Here is a 12,932-nt window from a genome sequence, read left to right as displayed (position 1 = left end):
CTGTTAATATATACAGGTCAGACCTGCAATGCATCACAGTGGTTACCCATGTGGAATAATTGAAGACTATATAAAACACCTACACTAAACCTTACAACCTGTCATTGCCAGATGTGTGGACGGCTGTGAATACAATAGTGAAGGTGTGGCTCACTGTAGGGACATGTACTGCAGATCAGCATTACACGTGTGAGGAATACAAACAGTACTATACAGAGAGCATATGTCTGCACACACTCTAAATGTTTTGGAGCTGGAGTATGACCAGCCCACAGGAATTGTACCCTTGCTATCAATGTCAAACAATGTCATGTGCTATCTGACGTCCATGACATTTAGTGGGCAGACTGCAACACTGCTTAACTATCCTGCAAAACATGATATCACACATCCCAAACATACTACCCTTTGTCTGCATAGCCCTGTCCTCAGTGGAACATATGACATCTATGGGTGTATTTCATATGGGACAACACTGACATGTGACATAGATACACATCACAACCATTGGACAAAACATGTTTACACATGGCCATGGAGGATGGCCTGAGACATGAAGCAACACACACAGTAGAAGTGATGTACATGTGTGTACACCCTGTTGTACATTGGCCCGACACAATACAACTATGGCCTTTGTGTAATGGTAATATTGCAGATGTGAAACACAGCTTGTGTAAGCATGACATAAAACCACCACATACCATGTCTTGAACATCATGAGTGTGTCACAACAAGAAAGCATTCACCTATACAGTATCCAAATACATACATGTGTTGCACAACATACACCTACAACCACATCAGGCCACAGATACAGTACATTCACCTTGCTGGTGTCAGACATCACTGTCATGCTTGCTCCTCATGTGTGTGAAGTACACAGATGGCATGTGGGACATGGAGAACTGCTAAGTTAGCCATGTCTGGGCATAGTTGCCAGGAATCAGAAATATGGTTGCAGGTGTGCAGGGGTGTCATCTGTATACCCTTCAGTGACCTGCTTCACACATTCCACATTAGGGTTTAGTGTGTATACACCTCATGACATGGATCACATTCCACATTAGATATGTATTGTATCTGAACACAGTCATGGCTATGAACTGTGTCTGTAACTCACATTGTATAGCAATAGTGAAGCCACATGATGCCCTGCAATGGCTATGTATATCAGCGCAATGTGCAGTCTGTCACTGTATATCTGTAGGGCAGACTGACAACATTGTGTCAGCTGAAGGTCATTGTTAGTATAACACGTTCCTGCATTGGGACACCCTTACCTCACTGTATATTTGAAAGGACACCATTGTGTTAAACATGTATGCATGTCATTTAACACATCAGCAGAAGACATGTCATACTACATGTGATTGGCAAGGACATATGCCACACATCAGGCTGGTGTACTGTTAACCAGTGCTGGTCTGTGGCACCATTGCAAGTAGGGACAGCCATGTCAAACATTTGTGTACAGCCACATGCACATTGTCTGTAGACTCAGCTCAGGTAAGCAGAATAATGTTGAACAGACATGCATTGCTTTGGGGCAGATATGCAAGCTAGGGCTCAGGCAAACATAGTATTCACTCAACATATCCTTCTGCTCATGTCCTCCTGACACATAGGGGCAGTGGCCAGCATAAAGCATCAGTGGCAAATGTACAAAGATCAGTGATAGTCTGTTAACATGTGGAGTATGTTGCACAAAACATGGCAGTGCAGTGTAATAGTGCATAGTGCATGCATTGTATTGCAGGTTTGGGGCATAACTTTTAGTTATGTACTTACCATAACTTTGGATGTTTGGGATCCATCTCGCCTACATTCTGTACTGATGGGCTCGGAGCCGATCCCTCGGATCCGACTCGGCACGCTATGCTATAGAGCGAAGCCTCTTATTGGCTGAGCTATTTTTTATCCCAGGATGCACGACCACTAATCCACCAGATCTTGTTTGTCCGCATTCATGCACACATACATAACTTGTTTATATAACATTACCAGATGTTTCAAGATGAAACAACAGGATTCGGACCTTCTGATATCCTCTGATCTCCAAGGAAGGGGGAAGGAGGGTGGGTTATTGGGAATGTAGGTGAGATGGATCCCAAAAATCTAAAGTTATGGTAAGTACATAACTAAAAGATGTTATGTGATCCTATCTCGCCTACATTCTCTACTGATGGGACAGCGTCCCTAGCACCTAAATCCTGGGTGGCTCACTGGAAAATACTCCTGAGCACTGTGGAACCAAATGAAGCTCGTCCCCTAGATGCCACATCCAAATTGTAGTGAGAAATGAAAGTGTGCGGGGAAGACCACGTAGCCGCAGCACAAATGTCACTAATGGCAAGCTTAGAATGGAATGCTATTGAAGTAGCCATAGCTCTTGTAGAATGAGCTTTGACAGAGGTCGTAAGCTCTATATTAGAAGAGGAATAAGCTTGAGTAATACAGTCCCTGATCCATTTGGCAATAGTGACCTTTGTGACGGCTTTGCCAAATTTATTATCCGAAAAGGATACAAACAATTGATCTGTTTTCCTTGTTTGTTTGGTCCTATCTAAATAAAAACGCAATTGCCTGTGGACATCTAATGTGTGGAATATGTATTCCGCTTTGTTTGAGTACTTTGGAAAGAAGACTGGAAGTTCTAATGACTGTTGTAGGCAAAAACTGGAACAAACCTTAGGGACAAAGGATGGATTTGGCCTGAGAGATACTCTATCTTTGTGAAAAACCAAGTACGGAGGTTTTACAGACAAAGCTTGAAGCTCTGAAACCCTTCTGGCAGAAGTAATCGCAACCAGAAAGGCAGTTTTCCACGATAGAAATTTTAAATCACATGTTGATGCCGGTTCGAAGGGGGAAGAAGTTAAGGCACGTAACACCACATTGAGATCCCATGGAGGAGCAGGATGAGAAATTGGAGGTCGTAAAAGCGCAGCACCTTTCATGAAGGTCTTACACAATCTGTTGCTCATTAAAGGTGGGTTTATAGACTCGTGAAAATTGGAAATAGCCGCCAATTGAACCTTGATGGTAGAGACTGAAGAGCCTTGATTGAAAAGGGAAGTTAGAAATTTCAGGACTTCTGATACGGGAATAGAGATGGGATCCATACCCCGGAGTTGAGCCCAAATAGCAAATCTCTTCCATTTGCTAGAATACAATTTCTTAGTGGCAGACTTGTGGGCCGAAGATAAGATGTGTACAACTTCCGGGTCTAAGGTATGATTCCTGACTATAGTCGGAAGAGGAGGAGCCAAGCTGTCAATTTCAAGGTGTGTAGGGACTGGTGGAGTAGTCCCAACTGATGAACTAATAGATCTGGAATCTGATCCAGGAACCATGGACCTTCCAGTGCATATTTCCGAAGATAAGGGAACCATACCTGATGAGGCCAGTAAGGAACAACTAAGATCATTTTGCTCCCCAAGTGAGACGCTTTTGGATCACTCTGGGAAGGAGGGGAACTGGGGGAAAAGCATATAGCAAGCCAGTGGGCCACGGATGGGCTAGTGCGTCCATAGTGTTCTCCCCCGGAGCTGGAGTGAGGGAGAAGAACTTTTTGCATTTCGCATTCATCGGGGTTGCGAAGAGGTCGCAACAAGGAATTCCCCATTTGCTGAAAATCTGATTTGCAACCGTAATGTTCAGAGACCACTCGTGCGGAGAGAGGATAGTTCTGCTCAGTCTATCGGCTATCAGATTGGACTCACCACTAGAAATCGTTTGGTCGACACTGCCCACTCCCAAACTCTCATGGCCTCTCTGCAAAGGGGGTATGATCTGGTCCCTCCCTGCTTGTTCAGGTACCAGACTAGTGACATGTTGTCGGAGTGAACGGCAATTATGCCCTGAGGGAGGTAATCGTGAAGGGCTTGTAGGGACAGAAACACCGCCCTCATTTCTAAGATGTTGATATGAAGTAGAGTCTCTTCCAAATGCCATTTGCCTTGGACTGACCTGCCCAGGGAATGCCCCCCCCCCATCTGGGAGGCGTCCGTAGTCAAAGTGTCCACAGGAGGAGGTGAAACAAAGGGTCGTCCCTGATCCAGATTGGAGGGCACCAGCCACCAGCGAAGGTCCCGTTTGCAGGTTTCCGTGATCCATATGAGGTGACTGAGAGGGAGATCCTGAAAGGACCATTGTGTTGAAAGAAGCCACTGGAGAATTCTCATGTGCAACCTTGCTAGGGGAACTAGAAGAACCGTGGCGGACATAGATCCCAATAGCTGCAGGACCATTCTGGCTGGGGCCTTGGATCTGGGAAGTAAGGCTCAAACTTGAGCCTGTATGGTTTGTATCCTTTCCGTAGGTAGATAGACCCGCATTTGGTTTGAGTCTATCTCTACTCCGATGAATCTTATGCGTTGAGATGGCAGCAACACAGACTTTGGCAGATTGAAGGTGATTCCAAGGGAAGTGCCCAGTGATATTGTGGCTTGTAGGCTCCGCAATAGTAGATGCTTGGAGGTGGCAGTCAGGAGCCAGTCGTCTAGATACGGAAACACCTGGAATCCTAGACTTCTCAGGTGAGCAGTCACGACCGCCAAACATTTGGTGAACACCCTGGGGGCTGTGGTGAGACCAAAGGGCAGCGCGCGGAACGGAAAATGACTGTCTCCTAGGCAGAAGCGCAGATGTCTCCTGGACGCTTGATGTACCATGATATGTAATAAGCGTCCTTGAGATCTATGGAGCACATCCAAACACCTTTCTCCAGCAGTGGGAGAATGGATTGTAGGGTGACCATTCGGAACTTGGACTTTTTGACTGAACGATTTAGAATGCTGAGATCCAAAATGGGCCTCAAGTCCCCGGTCTTTTTTGGCACCAAAAAGAATCTTGAGTAAGTCCCTAATCCGATCTGGTCTGCGGGGACTGGTTGGATGACTCCTTTTTAAAGCAGCTTTGAAACTTCTAAGGCTGCAATTTCCCGTTGACTGGGTGGTGGGTCCAGGATTTTTTTGGACTGAGGTGGGGAGTGAGAAAAAGGGATGGCGTAACCTCCGGCGATAATTTGAAGCACCCATCGGTCCTGAGTGATACCTTCCCAGGCTTTTAGGTGCCTCAAAAAACGACCCCCGACTGGCTCCGGAGCTGCACAGTCAGGCAATCCCTCAGGGACTGTGGAAGGCTGAAGAGCCACGAAAGGACTCGCGGTCTCCAGTGTTGCGGGTGCCTCTGCTGCCTCTGGGATGGCGTCTTCCAGAAGAATTTCCCCCTCCTCTGCCTCTAAAAGGGGGATCATCCTGCTGTGAGGGATAAGACTTCTGAGATCTACGAAACCACATCTTCCCTCCTCTTTTAGTCTTGGGGTAAGGCCGAAAGGGAGTGGAAAATCATGCCCCTACGGCAGTCAAAGTCTTACCTTCTTGCTTGCAGTGGGTCAATGTGTCCTTTATCTTGGGTCCAAACAAAGAGGACCCATCAAAGGGGGCGTCGGCAAAGGAAGACTTAAATGCCTCCGCAAAATGACACAGGTGGAGCCAGGCTTGCCTCCATAGAGCAATGCCTGTACCCGCCGCTCTACTCGCCCCTTCGGCCGCATAAGAAATGAGCCTCATGGACGAGTTTGATATGGATGACAGCATAGCCAGCTGAGAGCCAACCGTCTGGGCCAGCTGCTCAGGCAGGTTACCCAAGAGGGTATCTGAAAGCTCCTTAATCAGATCCCTCTGAAATCTGGTGAAGTGCGTTAGATAGTTCAGGGACCTTAAAGTAAAGGCCGCTGAACTTAGGGTGTGCTTACCGTACCGATCCATGCTCCTAGACTCCTTATTAGGAGGATGGACGGACGTCGAAGCCTCTGCTACATCTTGCTGGGTAGCAGATGCCACCACCAAGGCATCTACAGCCACACCTTTCGTCAAAAACTCCTTTTCTGGGGTTCTGACAGGAACTTATTCAGACGAGCAGGCACCGGTTCCACAGAGTCTGGGTGTTCTCACGCCCTTCGACAGATCAAATCTAGGAGCTCGTCGAAGGGCGGAGACACCCAGGAGGCGGAGGGTTGAGCCCCGAAGGCCTTAAGGAACACCGACTTGTCAGCAGAAGGGGGTTTGGATTGCCAGCCGCCTCGTTGTTTAAGGGCTTCCAGGATGTCTGCAAAGGAGACATCATCTGAGGATGACTTAGGGGACCCCTTTGCATCATCAAGATCAGTGTCTGACATGAGAGACTCATCAGGGGAGTCAACGTGCTTCCTCTTGCACAATCTTTTCCTGGGGGGTTCCTCCAAAGAGGCTTCAGAGGGACCTCCAGGAGGGGGGGAACCCCCAGTGGGGGTGACCTCAGGTCCCGGGGCTCCTCTGTCTAAGGACAGGGGAACTGCCAAAGACCCAGTCTCCGTATGCAGGGAAGGTGCTGGAGAGACCGTGGAGGTAGCCAAAGAAGATTTGGCTAACGCACTCCTCATGGCCCTGAAGGCGGGACCACCAGAATCCTGGGAAGGTCCCACCTCCGTGGCCATAATGGTAGATGGTACCCCTGCAGCCGACGCACCGAGAGGAAGGCTCGGGACCAAAAACATCAGTCCCGAAGCGTCCCCCCGGGGCCGACAGAGGAGGTCAGCGTACTGAACTCCGACTCGAGAGCCGGGGTTGGAGTAAGGGTCGGGCCTGACCCGAAAACCTCCATCGGCTCCACCAGCACCGGCTCCAACGGTGCCGAGGCTGTTGGAGGAAGAACCATAGCAACAGGGTGGACCATCGGCTCCGAAGCCGAATGGGCTGGAGCCAAAACTAACTTTTGGAACACAGGAGACTGGAAAAGTCTTAGGAGCACGCTGTCGATGTCCAAATCAGACATCTTGGAGGATCTAGATGACACCGATTGGGTCCGAACCGACTTCTCCATCGGCTCCAAAGGACTAGGGGACCGGCTCCGAATGGACTCGACTACTATCGGTTCCGAGGGAGACCACAAAACAATTTCCCTCGGTGCCGAGGAGGGCTTCGGCGCCGAAGGGGAAGAGTCTGAGCTGGCAACCCTCATCGGCTCCAAAATCAGTGGAGCCGATGAAGGTGACCCGCCTCTCGATGCCCCAGTCCTCGGCTCCGAAACCAGAGGAGTTGAGGCTGGAGGCATCGAGGCAGACCGTTCCGCCCTCGGCTCCGAAGTCCATGAAGCCGATGGAGAAGCCTGCCTAGGTTTCTTGGCAGTCGGTTCCGACAGACTGGTCGGAGCCGATGCTTTTTTCTTTTTGGTAGGAGAGGAAGAGGAAGATAAGGCCTCCTTGAAGGAGGGTTTAATCAGCCCTTTTAATATTAATTTATTCTTCCTCTCTTGGAGGACTCTAGAAGAAAAGGCGTGACACATGCTATAGGACTCCTGTAGGTGCTTGGCGCCTAAACAATATACGCACGAGGAGTGGTCGTCAGTTATAGACATTTTGTAACCACACCTCACGCACTTTTTAAACCCAGAGGGTCTATGTTCTTTCGACATACTGACTAACAGACACTAAAACAAGTTAAGGTAGCTGTTCAGTAATGAGATTTTCCCACAAAACGAAAACTTTTAACCAACTTTTTTTTTTTTTTTTTTTTTTTACAACGAGACAATACACAATAACAGGACAAAAATACTGAAAAGGAGGGCCAAGACCCTCTAATTTAAACAGGTACTTGACCTCCTGAAAAAAACAAAGACACTAGATAAAGAATAGGGGAAGGCCCCTCTAACTTAAACAGGAAACCTTTCCCTTAAACCAAAACACAATTTTCCACAACAAAAGTCTGCAAAACACACTTGTACAACAACAATAGCTGTTAAAACAGCTTTTGGGATAAGAATAGCAAAATTCCTGACAGGAAACTTTGAAGAAAACAGTACTTAGCTCAGCCAAGTTTGAGACCACATCCTAGCTTGTAAGCGGCAAACGAGATCTGGGGGATTAGTGGTGGTGCATCCTGGGATAAAAAATAGCTCAGCCAATAAGAGGCTTCGCTCTATAGCATAGCGTGCTGAGTCGGAGCCGAGGGATCGGCTCCGAGCCCATCAGTACAGAATGTAGGCGAGATAGGATCACATAACATCCTACTAACACAAGTGGTACAACACAGGGATGTATGCTAACTATTACTATAATTGTGTAAGGTGCATGCCTTCTGCTATAACACATGCATGCTGTTGTGTGCAACTCAGGGATGCATGATAACTACCACTATAAATGTCTAAGCTGAATGCCTTCTGCTATATCACATGAATGTTGCATGCCGTCGGGTGCCATAGCATGTTTCTCTGTCTGTGTCTGTCTGCGTCTGTCTGTGTCTGTCTGTCTGTGTGTGTGTGTGTGTCTGTGTGTGTGTGTGTGTGTGTGTGTGTGTGTGTGTGTGTGTGTGTGTGTGTGTGTGTGTGTGTGTGTGTGTGTGTACTGTGCTGTATAACTTGTAATGTGCAGTTCTTGCCTGCCCCTCACAGATGTTGATGTAGGTGTGTTGCCCTCCTGCGGTCCACCTGATGTTAGTGTCCCCACAGACTCTAGCAGTGATGATGAAAGTATGATTGAGGCACAGGCAGGGTTGTCAGGGGCTGAAACTGTGCCATTGGTTGCCATTCCACCTGCATCCCCCTCATCCTTGCACACAGTTCTCATGCCTACACATACCACATCACCAGTGGCCATAGAAGGACAGTAGGTGGGTGGTAGCATGGAACAGAAAAGTGTGGAGACTATGGAAGGTGTGCCTGCACACCATGATCCCAGCCAACTGACTTGTGATGTCCCACACAGGCATGTGCCCAGTGCTGCTCGTAGAAGGACCCTGGCCAATATGCCCCTGCAAGACACAGCACATCAGCTGGTGTCACCAGATGCATCTTTCAGGCTGTAATGGAGGCACAGGCATGTGCTGAATGGCACAACAGAGAAGGTCTGAGGCTTCCGAGGGCTGCTGTCCATTCTTTAGCTGACAATATCCAGGCAATTGCAAATGCTCACCATCATCTTGCAGATGTTTTGGATAGATGATTGGGTGACATGGTGGGAGTCCTTGACCGTAGCATGTCAATCCTCGAGCATGGAATGTCTATGCTGGAACATCTAGTGAGAGTGAGGCATCGGACACATGGACGTAGGCCAGCTACATCATCTGTTGAAGGTCTACATGAACATGCTACTTCACATGCCCACTCTCATAGTGGCGGTAGCAGCAGCAGTGCAGCTGGTGCTGTGCTGTCCACACCAGGACACAGCAGGCCACATGCACATGGTCCTGGATGGTCCCAACAGGGACACGGTTCCAGTGGACATGTGTCACCAGTCAGTACCCAATCTGGATCTCTACTTGGTAGTGCCCATGCAACCCCTGGCAGGCACAGGTCAAGTGGCTGTGCCCAGACACCGTGAACTGTGAAACCTGCCCTGTACAGTCTGCAGCTGTCAATAATACCCCTGTGTAGGCCAGCCACATGCCAGACCTGTGTGCATACATACACGCACACACCAGAAACAAATGTAGGGCACCTCAACACACACACGCATAACATCCACACATGCCCAATGAGATCAAAGGCCCTAACCTGCACACATGATGTCCTCCAATGGTGCAGACTAGGCCTCTGGCAAACATTATCACCCTTTGCATATGATGATGCCTGTGCCGCATCCCTGTCATCCACACCATCGGTGCAGGGACATGCTCATATGGTCTGATGCACAAAGTGAACATACTAGGAAGACAATTGTAGATTACAATTGTTGAGTGGTGTTGACAGGCAGCAGACATACCATGTACTACAGTTTTATAATGCATTTTGTACTTTTGACAGTATGTATCATGTGTAACAACAGTAACTGCATGTTGATCTTGATGTTCTGCCTTCCTCTTTCAGGTATAATTGCATGCGCCGGGGGATGTCAGTCTTTGCAGTTAGTGTCCCATATGTAAATGTAGACTACTCACAGGTCTGTATGACAATACCTGCATGCACTTTCTAGCTTCCACATCACAGTTATAATCTCCCAAGTTTCAAACATGTTTACTGATCTAATGATCCAAGAGCATGATAGCTGTGTAGTAAGCTACTGTGGCCAGAGCCATCACATCCATAGTGGGCGACATCACAGGTATAGTTACCTGGAGCGGGGAGGAGGTAAAAGAGTGGTTTAGCAAATGACAAGCGTAAAGGCCAGTGGAAAAGTTGGCTTCTCATTGGGAAGCAGTAATACCTGCTCTCATGACAGGATGCATACACATACTCAGGGATTCACAGACACAGTAACACACCCACACACTCAGGGATTGACAGACACAGTTGCTAGTGTTGGGATGAGAACCCCTGCCTTTGTGCAAATCATCATTATAGTACTAGGCAATTACAAGACTTGCCACAGAGCTTACACATGTACAGGAAGTCTGAATGGCCTATGATCGAGGACATCAACAGGGCTACTAGACTGCAGTGAGTTTATGTGGGGAGGGGGGTTCATCAGTAGGCTATGTAACAACAAGCCTCACCCCAGGGCGTACATGTTTACAGGTGGTTAGAATGCCCTTCTAAGATTGATGACATCAACAGGGATACTAGATTGCATTGAGTGGATGGGGGGAGTGGGTCTTATCATTTCACTATGGTAAAATACAGCCTGACTTCAGGGACCGGACAGCCATACATGCACGCACACACACACACACACACACACACACACACACACACACACACACACACGCACACACACGCACACACACGCACACACACACAGACACACTGTGGCATTTACAAAGATATACACCTATGTCACACACATACAGACACTTGACATGTGTGTGATTCAAACACCTGCCTATGTCTTGCTTTCTGCACTTCACTCTGTACAGATGTCTACAACAGTTTACAGGAGAGCTAAAAACATTTGGGATGTATTCCCCACCATACGTGACATATATGGACACACACACACTCACATGTGCCAGTACTGTGGATCAAACACCTGCCTATCTCATGACAGGTATTACAGAGTGACAGCACTATCGCATGTGCTACAAAGCATACTGACTCTTTCCTTTGCCAACTGTGCTGATATATGCACAATATATGCACAGGGGAGGTGTTACTGCTCCAGGTGTCAAGAGGTTCGCCTTCAGTGTCACCCTTACCGCATTCTACGTTGTGTGTCTTCCCCTTTAATTAACAAAACCATAGCTTAGCCGTTACACAGGTTATTGTAGGAATGGTTGTAACATACCTGTGAGTTGTCCACAGTAATCATTCATCGGCAAAGTAGCCCCACCACTTAGTAGCTATGTCCAAACATCTGTCCATACGTAAAGTACACCTTATTGTACTTTAAGCATATCACCATATACAGTTGGCAATGTTGAGGCTGCATTGCAACTGCATGATGTACTAAGACAACAGTCACCTTCAAACATCAGACACTGCACACACATGGAATCTAAACACACATCAGTAAATGTACACATATGCAGTCTCCATCAGTAAGTGGACTAACAGGTCAAGAGGATACATTCCACACCTTCCCCACACCATGTATGAAACCTAGCTGAGCAATACACCATAATGGATGTTGTATTCATGTACTGGTAGGACACACAACCACCTTCACTGCATCACCAAGTGTACATTTATGCCAACAGCACATCAGCAAGACACACACACACAGCAATATTCCATGTCATGATCCCACAAACTGTTAGTTGACAGTTCCACTGTGAAGCCAGGGCACTGTAATGGCCAACAGTGAGCACATCATATTTGCCGCACACACACACATCATATTTGCTGCACACACCTCATGATTACTTGAAAAGTGCCAGCAATGTGCTCTGTTTGAGCTAAGCATTACACTTATTCAAGCATATGAGAGGTCTGTGGCTTGTAAACATCTCACCTCAGCATGTTCTGGCTATTGTGGTAATAAGGTTAATGTCCAGACAGCACACAGCATGCATGGCTTGCAATTGTTGACATGGGGTATATGTAGGAGCTGTGGGCACACATGGCTGTACATGTCATGGACATATCACCTGTAACTACTCAGGAACATACAGAGCATAGCAGTATTTCCCTGAATCTGTCAATACAGGTTATGTGTGTAGGCCCTATGATCCTGTTATTTGGGTATGTTTGTAGGCATTGCAATTGGTGGACATGTCTAATGACATACATGCCATATGGTTTGTTGTATGACATGATAGGTGTCATGGGTGACCAGTAGAGAGGGAATATTACCTCTGTCAACACAGATATCAAACCATATGTACTGTTAGCATTCAGCAGCCATGGACCTATCTTCCATGTGCATGTATGTAATGAATGTAGCCACCTGTATGTACAAAGAACAACAACAGCAATGGTATTCTCATTTATGTTGTATGAGTGTGGGATGTACATACCCAGGACATGTACATCTAGGCCATATTCAAACATGAGGGTGTTGTTTACTGGTGTACAGCAACAGTCAGCTGTGTTAATGCTGACAACATCTGAGGGACCATGGTATGTGTACAACTGACCTGGTTACGAAAAGTGGTATTATTGCATTGCATAACACATTATGCAACTGTATCAGTGCATGGGTACTTTGTACAGTTGATGTAGGGCTAGGTACAGTGCACCATTTAAAGGTTATTTGGTGTTCTACCATACTATTTCATACCACATGTATGGATGTGTGCTGGTAGTTTGAGTACATGGTGGTGGATGTATATGAGGATACTACATAGAATGCAGCTTTTGCCACTGTCACCTGTACCTGACACATCTGTGATGAATTGTCGGAGTAGTGGTCTTTACTTGTGAGTAGCCTTTATGAATATGTGGGCACCACCACCTGGAGTGGTCCATACCAGTGTCATGGCCCACATGTCTGGATCTGAGTTATATGGTGGTAGTGTTATTGTGCACTACAGAGCCTTCAGCCAGGTGTTCTTCACTGCACAGATGTCAGTATTCCC

At 47.3% G+C, this 12,932-nt stretch overlaps 1 protein-coding gene across 1 annotated transcript in view; it reads right to left on the bottom strand.

Annotated features, from left to right (window-relative positions):
- Nucleotides 1-12,932, bottom strand: part of ANKEF1 (ankyrin repeat and EF-hand domain containing 1) — a 1,352,638-nt gene that overhangs the window by 617,531 nt on the left and 722,175 nt on the right. The gene's annotated exons all lie outside the window — the stretch shown is intronic.

This window comes from Protopterus annectens, chromosome 1.part2, assembly GCF_019279795.1.
Source record: "Protopterus annectens isolate FY-2018-M chromosome 1.part2, PAN1.0, whole genome shotgun sequence".
Taxonomy (NCBI): Eukaryota; Metazoa; Chordata; order Ceratodontiformes; family Protopteridae; genus Protopterus; species Protopterus annectens.
This window is presented reverse-complemented; position numbering and strand designations above follow the sequence as displayed.